The sequence below is a fragment of the Dendrobates tinctorius genome, unplaced genomic scaffold, assembly GCF_039654945.1.
Source record: "Dendrobates tinctorius isolate UK_male_01 unplaced genomic scaffold, ASM3965494v1 ptg000063l, whole genome shotgun sequence".
Classification (NCBI taxonomy): domain Eukaryota; kingdom Metazoa; phylum Chordata; class Amphibia; order Anura; family Dendrobatidae; genus Dendrobates; species Dendrobates tinctorius.
This window is the reverse complement of record NW_027361731.1, coordinates 4,225,430-4,238,524: the sequence shown is the minus strand read 5'-3', so window position 1 is coordinate 4,238,524 and position 13,095 is coordinate 4,225,430.

Here is a 13,095-nt window from a genome sequence, read left to right as displayed (position 1 = left end):
GGAGAATAACTTTTTTTTTTTTTTTTACATGCTAGAGGGCCGCGGCAGTGATTGGTCGCGGCTACAGGGCCGCGTTGCTGATTGGTCGCAGACAGAGGGCTGCGACGCTGATTGGTCGCGGCTACACGGAAAGGGGGGTGAGGGAACCATGCATACCAGGATTGGGGGGTGAGGGGACCATGCATACCCCGAAAGGGGGGTAAGAGGACCATGCATACCAGGATTGGGGGGTGAGGGGACCATGCATATCAGGAAAGAGGGTGAGGGAACCATGCATACCAGGATAGGGGGGTGAGGAGATCATGCATACCAGGAAAGTGGGTTGAGGATACCATGCATACCATGATTGGGGGGGTGAGGGGACCATGCATACCAGGAAAGGGGGTGACGGTGAGCATACAGTTGTGGCCAAAAGTATTGACACCCCTGCAATTCTGTCAGATAATACTCAGTTTCTTCCTGAAAATGATTGCAAACACAAATTCTTTGGTAGTATTTTCAGGAATAAACTGAGTATTATCTGACAGAATTGCAGGGCTGTCAATACTTTTGGCCACAACTGTACATACCAGGATTGGGGTGTGAGAGGACCATGCATACCAGCAAAGGGGGGTGACGGGACCAGGCATACCAGGATAGGGGGGTGTTGGGACCATGCATTCCAGGATTGGGGGGTGAGAGGACCATGCATACCAGGATTGGGGGGTGAGGGGACCATGCATACCAGGATTGGGGGGAGAGAGGACCATGCATTCCAGGATTGGGGGGGGGGGAGGACACTGCATACCCCAAAAGGGGGTAAGAGGACCATGCATACCAGGAAAGAGGGGAAAGAGGACCATGCATACCAGGATTGGGGGGTGAGGGGACCATGCATACCAGGATTGGGGGGTGAGAGGACCATGCATACCAGGATTGGGGGGTGAGAGGACCATGCATTCCAGGATTGGGGGGTCAGGGGACCATGCATACCAGGATAGGGGGTTGAGGGGTAGCATGCATATCAGGACTGGGGGTGAGAGAACCATACATATCAGGATTGGGGGTGAGAGGACCATACATATCAGGATTGGGGGTGCATTATTGCATTATTATTAAATCTTCAAAAATAAACTGCATATATATTCTAGAATACCCGATGCTTTAGAATCGGGCCACTATCTAGTGATTTAATAAACAGAATAAGAGGTTATCTAACCTCCTGGTCACATATCCGTTACATTTTCTTGATCTCTGGACCAGACAGAATGCCTTCTAGAGTCCAGTACCCACGCGTATGGTGACACATAGAACAGCTACTAGAAGCCAGTTAGCGAATGCATGCTTGGTCTTAATGTGAAGCAGGGGCCCGGCCGAATCCGATGGTGCTATGACTGTACAAAAAGGAGTTATGATCTTTCATAGATTTTTGGAGATTTAGTTGCGAACCTCCAAGGGAGGTGATTCAGGTTCAGGCCAGAGTGCAGGAGGGGAGTGACCCAAAGGGAATAAAAGCTTGTGTAAGGCCATTTGGTCTCTCTCTCGCTCTCTCTCTTATTCACACAGTGTACGTCAAAAGGGGGGGCCATGTCGAGTAACATGCTATGAAGGACCTAGAACCCAGCTGGCTGCCCATGCCCCCTACAGCCCAGCGTACACATGATTGAACATAATCCATCTGCTTATATCTTTTGTCCTTCACTATTGCATAGATACTGCAATAGATAGGGATTTAAACATAACATTTATTAGGCTCATTAAAAGGAAAAAACAAAACCTAAAATGGTTCAAAAGCAAGACTTATTTCACCAACTATTAAAAGTGGCGCAAAAGCCAGACCTGCTTCCCACACTTGCAGGTCAAACAAACTGTCAATATAGAAAATTGGTTGCTTATGTCAGTACCACTGACATGGAAAACATTTGCATATAGGGCCTGACATAACCTGGTCAGAATGTGCTATAACGCAACATACCAGACAAACGTAGAGCTCGAGTCTGATTCAGGTTTCTCATTTGCACAAGGAAAGACTAGAAGCAATGGGATGAAACTGAATGGGAGGAGACACAGATTAGATATTAGAAAAAACTTTTTGACAGTTAGTGATCAATGAGTGGAACAAGCTGCCACGAGAAGTGGTGAGTTCTCCTTCAATGGAAGTCTTCAAACAGAGGCTGGACAGACATCTGACTGGGATGATTTAGCGAATCCTGCTTTGAGCAGGGGTTTGGACCAGATGGCCCAGGAGGTCCCTTCCAACTCTACGATTCTATGATTCTATGAATAAAGGATTTTGGGGATATGTCAAAAGTAAAAGAAGAGTCAAAGATGCTATAGGATTTTTACAGGATGAAAATGATGAAATGGTAAGACAGGATGTTGAGAAGGCCGAACTTTTAAATTCCTATTTTGCATCTGTTTTCTCTCAGAAAGGAAATGTAACATCAACTGTACTTCACTGTCCTATTAAGGGAATAGAAGAATTCAGGATATTTATAAACAGAAAGCTAGTGAGGGAACACTTAGCTAACCTAAATGAATTCAAGTCTCCAGGTCCATATGAATTACACCCCAGAGTACTGAAGGAGATAGCAGAAGAAATTTTTGAACCCCTCTCCATAATCTTTGAAAATTCATGGAGAACAGGAGAAGTCCCAGAAGACTGGAGAAGAGCAAATGTTGTTCCTATCTTCAAAAAGGGGAAGAAGGTGGACCCAGGCAACTATAGGCCGGTGAGTCTGACTTCTATACCAGGAAAGATATTTGAACAAATTATTAAACAACATGTATGTCAGTACCTGGATAAGAATGAAGTGATTAAACAGAGTCAGCATGGGTTTGTAACTAATAAGTCATGTCAGACTAACTTAATTTCCTTCTATGACAGAATCACGGATTGGTTGGATCAGGGAAATGCTGTAGATATAGTATATTATATCTTGACTTCAGCAAAGCATTTGACAAAGTCTCTCATACAATCCTTATTGAAAAAATGACTAAGTATGGAATGGACAAGGCAACTGTTAGGTGGATTCATAACTGGCTTAGTGATTGGACCCAAAGAGTGGTTGTAAATGACTGCACATCCAGTTGGAAGAATGTCTCAAGTGGGGTACCACAGGGCTCTGTCCTGGGTCCTGTATTGTTCAACATCTTTATCAACGATTTAGATGAAGGAATTGAGGGTAAACTGATTAAATTTGCTGATGATACAAAGCTAGGAGGGATAGCTAATACTAGAGAAGAGAGAGAGAAGATTCAGAAAGATATAAATAAACTGGAGAAGTGGGCAGCAACTAACAGAATGGTTTTTAACAGGTAAAAATGCAAAGTACTACATCTGGGCAATAAAAATGAAAAAAGCATATATAGAATGGGAGGAATAGGGCTAAGTGACAGCACATGTGAAAAAGACTTGGGTATACTAATAGATCACAGACTGAATATGTCAACAGTGTGATGCAGCAGCAAAAAAGGCAAATGCAATTCTAGGATGTATTAACAGAAGCATACAGTCTAGATCACGTGAAGTCATTATTGCCCTCTACTCCTCTTTGGTCAGACCTCATCTGGAATACTGTGTCCAGTTTTGGCCGCCACATTTTAACCCCTTCGCACCCGAGCCTGTTTTTGCCTTCGTGACCGGGCCAATTTTTTCAATTCTGACCAGTGTCACTTTATGAGGTCATAACTCTAGAACGCTTCAACGGATCCTACTGATTCTGACATTGTTTTCTCATGACATATTGTACTCCATGATGGTGGTAAAAATTTTTAGATATGATCTGCACTTATTTGTTAAAAAAAAATCAAAATTTGGCAAAAATTTAGAAAATTTTGCAATTTTCAAACTTTTAATTTTTATGCCCTTAAATCAGAGAGTGATATCGCACAAAATAGTTAATAAATAACATTTCCCACATGTCTACTTTACATCTGCACAATTTTGGAAACATAATTTTTTTTTTTTAGGAAGTTATAAGGGTTAAAAGTTGACCAGCGATTTCTCATTTTTACAACAAAATTTGCAACACCATTTTTTTTAGGGACCACCTCACATTTGAAGTGAGTTTGGGGGGTCAATATGACAGAAAATACCCAAAATTGACACCATTCTAAAAACTGCACCTCTCAATGTACTCAAAACCACATTCAAGAAGTTTATTAACCCTTCAGGTGCTTCACATGAATGAATGGAATATGGAAGGAAAAAATAAACATTTAACTTTTTTTCACAAACATTTTACTTCAAAACCATTTTTTTTTTATTTTCACAAGTGTAAAAAGAGAAAATGAACCACTAAATTTTTTGTGCAATTTCTCCCGAATACGCCAATACCCCGTATGTGGGGCTAAACCACTGTTTGAGCACACGGCAGAGCTCAGAACGGAAGGAGTGCCGTTTGACTTTTTCAATGCAGAATTGGCTGGAATTGAGATCGGATGCCATGTCGCATTTGGAGAGCCCCTGATGTACCTAAACAGTGGAAACCCCCCACAAGTGACCCCATTTTGGAAATTAGACCCCCCCAGGGACTTATCTAGATGTGTGGTGAGCACTTTGAACCCCCAAGTGTTTCACTAAAGTTTATAATGTAGAGGCGTGAAAATAAAAAAAAATCATTTTTTTTCCACAAAAATGATCTTTTAGCCCCCAATTTTTATTTTCACAAGGGTAACGGGAGAAATTGGACCCTAAGAGTTGTTGTCCAATTTGTCCTGAGTACGCTGGTACCCCATATGTGGGAGAAAACTACTGTTTGGGCACACGGTGGGGCTCGGAAGGGAGGTAGTGACGTTCTGAAATGCAGACTTTGATGGAATGGTCTGCGGGCGTCATATTGCATTTACAGAGCCCCTGATGTACCTAAACAGTGGAAACCCCCAATTCTAATTCTAACCCTAACCCCAACACACCCCTAACCCTAATCTCAGCCCTAACCATAACCCTAACCACAAACCTAACACCAACACACCCATAACCTTAATCCCAGCCCTAGCCCTAGCCCCTGCATTTTTTTTTTTTTTACTTTTTTTTTTATTTTTGTCACAAGATCGCTGCCCTGTGATCTGACTCATAGTAACGCCACTTCACCTCTGATCATCTGTCAGTGTGAGATCAGAGGAGAAGCAGCGTTACTATGTGACAAGATCGCTGCCTGGGACATAATAACGCGACTTCTCCTCTGATCTCACAATGACAGATGATCAGAGGTGAAGCAGCGTTACTGTGTGACAAGATCGCTGCCTGGCACAGCTGTGCCAGGCAGCGATCAGCTGTGCCAGGCAGCGATCTAGTCACACAATAACGCTGCTTCACCTTTGATCAGCTGTCAGTGTTAGATCAGAGGGAGAAGCCGCGTTACAATGAGGGAGATCGCCGGGAAACAAGCAGCTTTCCCAGCGATCGCTCCCATTGGCTGATGTGACGCTGACGTCATCGGGACCTGAACCAATCAGGTCTCGATGACGTCGGGGGTCCCAGCATGCATTGCGCACCGGGATCCCCGCGTTGGAAGGTATGTGGGGGTCCCGGGGGGCACAAAACCGCCGACAGTAGATAAATGTCGGCGCTGCACAAAGCCCAGCAAGCACCAACATTTATCTACTGTGGGCGGTCGTGAAGAGGTTAAAAAAGACATCAACAAACTGCAGCAAGTTCAGAAAAGAGCGACCAGAATGGTGACCGGTCTGCAAACCCTGTCTTATGAGGAAAGGTTGCAGGATTTGGGAATGTTTAGCTTGCAGAAGAGAAGACTGAGAGGAGACTTAATGGCTGTCTGCAAATATCTCAAGGGCTGTCACATTGTAGAAGGATCATCTTTATTCTCATTTACACAAGGAAAGACTAGAAGCAATGGGATGAAACTGAATGGGAGGAGACACAGATTAGATATTAGAAAAAACTTTTTGACAGGGTGATCAATGAGTGGAACAGGCTGCCACGAGAGGTGGTGAGTTCTCCTTCAATGGAAGTCTTCAAACAGAGGCTGGACAGACATCTGTCTGGGATGATTTAGCGAATCCTGCTTTGAACAGGGGGTTGGACCAGATGGCCCAGGAGGTCCCTTCCAACTCTACGATTCTAGGTTCTTATAAAAGGTAGAACAAACAAACAATGAACTTCAATGGATTGATCTCACCCAATTCAGGCTGACAAAGGACCTCTGACAAATCGATAGTCCTGTGTGGTTTTAGACATCATGGTGCTGTAGATCTAGGCACATTCAAAGGCTATTTGAGGGTGTCAGTAGGGAACAATAACTGCCTACCAACGCATTTCATCCCTCATGGGACTCATCAGGAGACGTGGTACTAACATAGGTAGCCAATCTTCTATACTGGCAGTTTGTTTGACCTACAAGTGTGGGAAGCAGGTCTGCCTTTTGAACCACTTTTAACCCCTTTTCCCCCAAGGGTGGTTTGCACGTTAATGACCGGGCCAATTTTTACAAATCTGACCACTGTCCCTTTATGAGGTAATAACTCTGAAACGCTTTCATGGATCCCGGTGATTCTGACAATGTTTTCTCATGACATATTATACTTCTTGTTATTGGCAAAATTTCATTGATATAACTTGCGTTTATTTGTGAAAAAAATGGAAATTTGGCGAAAATTTTGAAAATTTTCCAACTTTGAATTTTTATGCCCTTAAATCACAGAGATATGGCACAGAAAAAACTTGATAAGTAACATTTCCCACATGTTTGTTTACTTAAACACAATTTTGGAACCAACATTTTTATTTTGTTAGGAAGTTATAAGGGTTAAAAGTTGACCAGTGATTACTCATTTTTGCAACACCATTTTATTTTTATGGACCACATCACATTTGAAGCCACTTTGAGGGGTCTATATGATAGAAAATACCCAAAAGTGACACCATTCTAAAAACTGCACCCCTTAAGGTGCTCAAAACCACATTCAAGAAGTTTATTAACCCTAAATTTTTTGAATGTTTAAAAACAGAATGAACATTTAACTTTTTTTCACAAAAAAATTACTTCAGGTCCTATTTTTTATTTTACCAAGGGCAACAAGAGAAATTGGACTGGAAAAGTTATTGTGCAATTTGTCCGGAGTACGTTGATACCTGATATGTGGGGTGAACCACTGTTTCGGCGCATGGCAGAGCTCCGAAGGGATGGAGCGCCATTTGACTTTTTCAATGCAAAATTGGCTGGAATTCAGATCGGACGACATGTCACGTTTGGAGAGCCCCTGATGTGCCTAAACAGTGGAAACCCCCCACAAGTGACCCCATTTTGGAAGCTAGACCCCCCCCAAGGAACTTATCTAGATATGTGGTGAGAACTTTGAACCCACAAGGGCTTCACAGAAGTTTATAACGTACAGCAGTACAATTAAAAAATCATATTTCTTCCACAAAAATGATCTTTTCACCCCCAATTTTTATTTTCCCAAGGGTAACTGGACCATAAAAGTTATTGTGCAATTTGTCCTGAGTATGCTGATACCCCATATGTGGGTATAAACGACTATTTGGGCGCATGGCAGAGCTCGGAAGGGAAGCAGCGCCATTTGACTTTTTTGGCTGGAATTGAGATCGGACGCCATGTCGCGTTTGGAAAGCCCCTGATGTGCCAAAACAGTGGAAACCTCCCACAAATGACACCATTTTGGAAATTAGACCCCCCCCATGGAACTTATCTAGATGTGTGGCGAGAACTTTGAACCCCCAAGGGCTTCACAGAAGTTTATAACGTACAGCCGTACAAAAAAATCATATTTTTTCCACAAAAAGGTCTGGAGTTGGGGAACCCTGGCGTAGAGCCATACAAATAAAAAAATCATATTTTTTTCCAACAAAAATGATCTTTTAGTCCCCAATTTTTTTATTTTCCCAAGGGTAACAGGAGAAATTGTTGTTCTGCAATTTGTCCTGAGTAGGCTGATACCCCATATGTGGGGATAAAACACTATTTGGGCGCATGGCAGAGCTTGGTAGGGAAGGAGCACCGTTTGACTTTTTCAACGCAGAATTGGCTGGAATTGAGATCAGACGCCATGTTGCATTTGGAGAACCCCTGATGTGTCCAAACAGTGGAAACTTCCCACTTCTAACTCCAACCCTAACCCCAATACACCTCTAACCCTAATCTCAGCCCTAGCCCTAACTCTAACCCTAGCCCTAACCCTAATGGGAAAATGGAATTAAATACATTTTTTAAAATTTTATTATTTTTCCCTAACTAAGGGGGTGATAACGGGGGTTTGATTTACGGCGAGTTTTTATGTTTGGCAGCTGTCACACGCTAAAGGACGCTTTTTATTGTAAAAATAGTTTTTGCACCACCACATATTGAGAGCTGTAATTTTTCCATATTTTGACCCACCGAGTCATGTGAGGTCTTATTTTTGCGGGACGAATTGACGTTTTTATTGGTACCATTTATGGGTACGTGACATTTTTTGATTGCTTTTTATTCCGATTTTTGGGACGCAGAATGAACAAACACCGGCATTTCATGAATTTCTTTTGGGGGGAGGGTGCGTTTACACCGTTTTGCATGCGGTAAAATTGATAAAGCGGTTTTATTCTTCAGGTCAGTACGGTTACAGCGATACCTCATTTATGCCATTTTTTAATGTTTTGTCGCTTTTATGTAATGAAAACAATTTTATATAAAAAATAATTATTTTTGCATCGCTTTATTCTGCGAGCTATAACTTTTTTTAAAAAATTTTCGCTGATGACGCTGTGTGGCGGCTCGTTTTTTTGCGGGACAAGATGACGTTTTCAGCGGTACCATGGTTATTTATATCCGTCTTTTTGATCGCGAGTTATTGCACTTTTTGTTCAGCGGTATGATAATAAAGCATTATTTTTTGCTTTGTTTTTTATTTTTATTTTTTAAGGGGTTCGCTAAAGGGGTTAACTAATGGGACAGTTTTATAGGGTGGGTCATTACGGACGTGGCGATACTAAATATGTGTACTTTTATTGTTGTTTTTTATTTCCAAAAAATGAATTAGGGAATTTTTTTTTTTTATAAATTGTTTTTACCCTTTTTTTTTTTTTTTAAACTTTATTACATTGTCCCGGGGGGGACATCACTGTCATGTGTCAGATCGCTGATCTGACACGTCACACAGCGCTGTGATAGATCAGCGATCTGACACAGGCGCTGCACAGGCTTCCTCATTCCTTGCTCTGCAGGCAGTGAGGAAGCCGCCTCCCTGCAGGCCCCCGAAGGTCCCTGCCGCCATATTGGATTCGGGGACCTGTAGGGAAGGAGGCCCCCCAGAGCAGCGCAGCACATCGCTATGCACTGGGGGTCGCAGGGAAGCACGGAGGGAGCCCCCTCCCTGCCGATGCTTCCCTAAACCCCCCGGTACACTGCGATTGTGTTTGATCGCAGTATGCTAGGGGTTAATGTGTCGGGGGCAGTCTGACCGCCCCTGACACATAGTGCCATCAGCTGTGATAATCAGCTGACACCCGGCCGCGATCAGCGGCGCTCCCCCCGTGAGCGCCGCTGATCGCGATGACATACTATCCCGTCCCCGGTCATAGGGGCCCGGATGTCAGGAAGGGGTTAATAATTTGCTGAAAGAAGTCTTGCTTTTGTACCATTTTAGGTTATGTTTTTTCCTTTTAATGGTCCTATTAAATGTTTATGTTTTAATCCCTATCTATTGCTGTAGCTATACTACATAATTTGGGTCTACTATCCTTTTGGTTGGGCAACTTAAATTCTTCTATTGCTATGACTACCACTATTGTATTTGCCTATCTAATCATTGTAGATCTATAACCATTGTGTATATAGTGGGCTGGTTTCTGGCCCGATATAACCCCGTTAACGGACCAGGTGTACATCGATTGTGGAACTGGTGAAAGTCCTACCAAACTGACTATGTCCTGTGACATGGGCATCCTAACCTGTTAAGATTATGGGTGATTGTGATGCCACATCAGCGCCGGCGTGGGCCTTATCCTCTCAATCCCTGTGCCTCGCTGGGCCCCTTCTGGACAGGCGGCTGTCTGTAAAATTGTACCTATCTGTCCTTATGTGTCCCCGGGGGGATGGAACGTGACATTATGGAAGTGGCGAGACCGCATTACGTAATCCATCTGACATAATAGCGACATCAGGTGGGGAGGCGAGGTGCGGATTCTTAGCAAGCCTTTTGTTCTGAGCTTAGCTTCTCAAGGTGTGAGATCTGTCACTCACAGACTTTTGACTCTTGACCCCCCTGCTGCTGCTAGGTGTTCTTTTACATTGCACTGAAGGGGTTTTTAGAATCCCAAACGCGATAAAAATCATTGACATGAAATTATAACTCCAATATTCATCACAAATATGTAATGACCGGAAGTCCGAATAAGATCCAGTGGGTCACAAACCGAGACTGAGGCAGAAATCCCAAAAGAGTCTCTTTACTCAAACAGCAGATAAAGTAGAACTCAGTATGTGGAAGAAACAAATTGAATACCCTTATCCAGTACACTCACTCAGCTGAAGTCACTATGCCAATCCAAGGTTCCCTGAAGAGTGTATTACACAGGGATTTGAAATAAGTTTACCTATCAGAAAGGTCAATTCAGGTGCTCAGGGAACAGGTGTAAATCGAATGTAGTGATATCAAGGGACCCCCTGGAATGGCACACTGAGTATAACCTACACAAATCTACAATAACAATCTATATATATAAAATTGAATGTGATTGAATGTGTGTGTGTATCACCAACCAATCACGAAGCATCTTTCATTTCACCAGAGCTGTTTAAAAGAAGCTGAGCTGTGATTGGTTGTTATGAGCAACAGTTATCTCACTCGACAAAACCTCAGCAGACACTGACATGGTGGGAGAAATCTTGCATCCCCGGGAACATAAGCTCCCAGCCATTGTCTGCCCCCCCAGAAAGGAGCAGAAAGCACGACAGAAATGAATCACCCTCTCCCTGCCCATATCCCCATCACGCATCCTCCATCCCATAGGCACATCTTCCCTCTTAAAAGGATCATTGGGGGAAGAGTCTTGAGGAGATCATTTGCATATTCCCAGTGCCTTCTGGGATAAGTGAAGAGTCTCCACGAGCTCAACGATCACTGGGTTTTGGCCGTTGCAGCTGAAAAGAGGAAATCGGAAAAACCGCGCGCCTTTCGGCGTGCGAATTTTGGCTCATCTTTCATCATTTTTAGGAAATCTCAAGATGGAAGAGGCCAGGAGCCATTTGGTGAGCTGCATTTCTTGCTACATGTTCACAGATTTACCAGTGGAAAAGCCAAACTTCACATGCCACAAATGCAAGCTTGTGTCCCTGTTGGAGGAAAAGTTGCAAAATCTCGAAGAGAGGTTAGCTACGTTGAAGATCATTAAGGAAGGTGAAGAGTTCTTGGACAGAGCAGAATTATCTCTTCATGTTACAGAAAGAGAAGAAATTCGAAGTGCACCTGAAGAAACAGAGGAATGGAGACATGTGACCCAGAGAAGCAGGAGGATCAGGAGGCAGTCAGCACCCATACTGCTCAGAAACCAGTACCAGGCTCTCACGCAGGAAAACTATGAAGAAATACATCAGGGTAAGACTTTGCCAACAAACAGCAACCTTGTACGCCTTCAGAGTCCTCCTGGATGGAGAAAGAAAAATGTTGTGAAGAAGAAACGGAGAGTGGTGGTCATGGGGGATTCCCTGTTGAGAGGAACAGAGGCCGCTATCTGCAGACCGGATATAACTACAAGAGAAATGTGCTGTCTTCCAGGTGCAAAAATTAAACTTGTGTCTGACAGAATATCTGGACTCTTCAGACCTACAGATGACTACCCATTCCTGCTACTACATGTGGGGACAAATGACACCGCAAGAAACGACCTGGAAACCATCTGCAGAGACTTTGAAGACTTAGGCAAGAAAGTGAAAGAACTGGGAGCGCAGGTGGTCTTCTCTTCCATCCTCCCAGTGGATGGCCATGGAACAAGGAGGTGGAATAAGATTCTGCAGGTGAACAACTGGCTACGTCGATGATGCCGTCAGCAACGATTTGGATATCTGGATCACGGAGTGAACTACTTATACGATAGACTACTTGCTAGAGATGGGGTGCACCTTACGAAGACTGGAAAGCATGTATTTGGAAGTCGCCTTGCTACACTTGTAAGGAGAGCTTTAAACTAGAACAACGTGGGAAGGGAAGCAAAAGACCAGAAAAAGCCATGGAAAGTGCTCCCCTCCATATGCCTCTTTATGTTGTTTTTACTTGATGGTAAGAAGATTTTATATTTTCAATAAAGCAATTCTTATTTTATCTCCTGGAGACGCTGGAAAATCTTTTTCTATGTTGTGCATGCACTATACACCCGGGTCAGGGTGTTTCCGTGCGTCGGAGGTGTGATAAGGAGTGAAGAGGGGTAAGCAGAAATTTTCCTTTTGTGCAGAAAAAGCCATACACCTGACAAATGCTATTGAGAACTCTGCTGTTAGAAGTGGAAAGGAAGAACAAAGACGAAAGAATCTAATTAATAAAAATATTGGAGAAAGAGAAACCAATCACAAACTAAAATGTTTCTATACTAATGCACAAAGCATGGGCAACAAACAAGGAGAATTGGAACTACTGACACAGGAAAAGAAATATGATGTCATTGGAATCACTGAAACTTGGTGGGACAATACACATGATTGGAATACAAGACTAGAAGGATACAACTTATTTGCAAGAAACAGACTTGATAAACGAGGAGGGGGTGTCGCATTGTATGTTAGAAACGCGTATATCTGCACAGAGATTGAAGCTTCAGAGACTGTGAGTTCTGTGGAAACTGTTTGGGTAAGAATACAAGGACAGAACAACGGAAAGGACACCATTGTAGGCATTTACTACAGGCCGCCTGTGCAAGCTGAAGATATGGATGAACTCTTTATGCATCAAATGGCCAAGTTCTCCAAAAAATATGACATAGTTGTCATGGGAGATTTCAACTATCCAGACATTTGTTGGGAATCTCTCTCAGGCAAAACTAACAGGTCAAGGAAATTCTTATCCTCTCTTGCTGACAACTTTATCTTCCAAAAGGTAGGGGAGAAAACAAGGGGAACTGCTACCTTGGATCTAATCCTTATAAACAGGGAGGAAATGGTTGAG